General features: G+C 70.5%; 1 non-coding gene across 1 annotated transcript; it reads right to left on the bottom strand.

The window, feature by feature from the left end:
• Window positions 1-614: 614 nt before the first annotated feature.
• LOC111734215 lies at window positions 615-733 on the bottom strand. The gene has a single exon (XR_002778375.1). It is a non-coding gene; the product is annotated as a 5S ribosomal RNA (ribosomal RNA).
• Window positions 734-1268: the final 535 nt, after the last annotated feature.

Below are 1268 nucleotides of genomic sequence, written 5' to 3'. Positions count from 1 at the left end.
GGGGGGCCGGGAGAGCGCGCGCCCGCCTCGCCCCTTCATCCCGGGCCTTGGCCGGGCTCCGGCCGTGCCGAAGGTCTGGGTGGGCGCTCTCGCATCCTAGGACTGCCCAGGCCCCGGGCCACCCGCCTCCCCAGTCTTGGTGCTCGGCAAGACCCCGACCCGGGCGTCACCCACCATCCTCTCGGCCACCTGGGCACCTAGGCAGGTACGGCCTTGCCACGTCCCGGCCCGGCCCTGACCCAGACCCACCCCTCCCCTGCGCTCCCCGCCGTGGCCGAGCCCGACCTGCCCAAAACCACGCGGAGATGCCGGCCACACCACCAGGCAACGCTTCGGCCGGAGACCTCGCCCTCTGCCCAGAGCCCTCGGCCCTTGGGGCTCGGTCCCGCGGAGCCAGGGACGTGAAAGGCCCCAAGTAGAGAGAGAAAAGAGCCCAGAAGCTGCAGGAGCGCAGGTGGAGGCGAGCGGTGGCGAGGGGTGCATGGCCGTTCATGCAGCCCTGGGGCTCGGGCGGCTGCCCAGGACCCCCGAGGCAGCCTGCCAGGGAATGAGCAGGGACCGCGGGCGTCTAGGGGCACACTGGCTTCAGTGCAGAAAAAAAAGGGGGCGGCAAAAGCCTACAGCACCCGGTATTCCCAGGCGGTCTCCCATCCAAGTACTAACCAGGCCCGACCCTGCTTAGCTTCCGAGATCAGACGAGATCGGGCGCGTTCAGGGTGGTATGGCCGTAGACGGGAGAAGCTGTCGCCTGCCGCCTCAAGAGCTCGAGGCTGGCCTCCCTGGCGCCGGAGACTCCCGTGCCTGCTGCGCACCTCCTGGGGAGTTGGCGGGGGTTCCGCCGACTAAAGGCGGCCAGCCAGCGCCAGCCGCGCTAAACCACCGCGAGCCTTGGCCGGTTCGCGGCAGTGCCGTAGGTCTGGGTGGGCGCTCCTGCATCCCGGGACTGCCCAGGCCCTGGGCCGCTCGCCTCCCCAGTCTTGGCCTCTCGGCATGACCGCGGCCCGGGCGTGCCCTGCCATCCTCTAGGCCACCTGGGCACCTAAGCAGGTGCGGCCCTGCCAAGCCCGGCGGGGCTCTGACCCAGACCCACCCCTCCTCGCCGTGGCAGAGCCCGACATGCCCAAAACTACACGGAGCCACCGGCGACACCACTAGACGAAGCTTTGGCCCGAGACCTCGTCCTCCGCCCTTGGGGCTCGGCCCCGCGGAGCCCAGGAAGGCAGGGCCCGGGCATTCAGAGGAAACAGCCTATAGCTGGCTGCAGGAGC

Source organism: Pteropus vampyrus, unplaced genomic scaffold (genome assembly GCF_000151845.1).
Source record: "Pteropus vampyrus isolate Shadow unplaced genomic scaffold, Pvam_2.0 Scaffold875, whole genome shotgun sequence".
Lineage (NCBI taxonomy): Eukaryota > Metazoa > Chordata > Mammalia > Chiroptera > Pteropodidae > Pteropus > Pteropus vampyrus.
The sequence above is the reverse complement of the archived record's forward strand: the minus strand, read 5'-3'. Positions and strand labels throughout refer to the sequence as shown.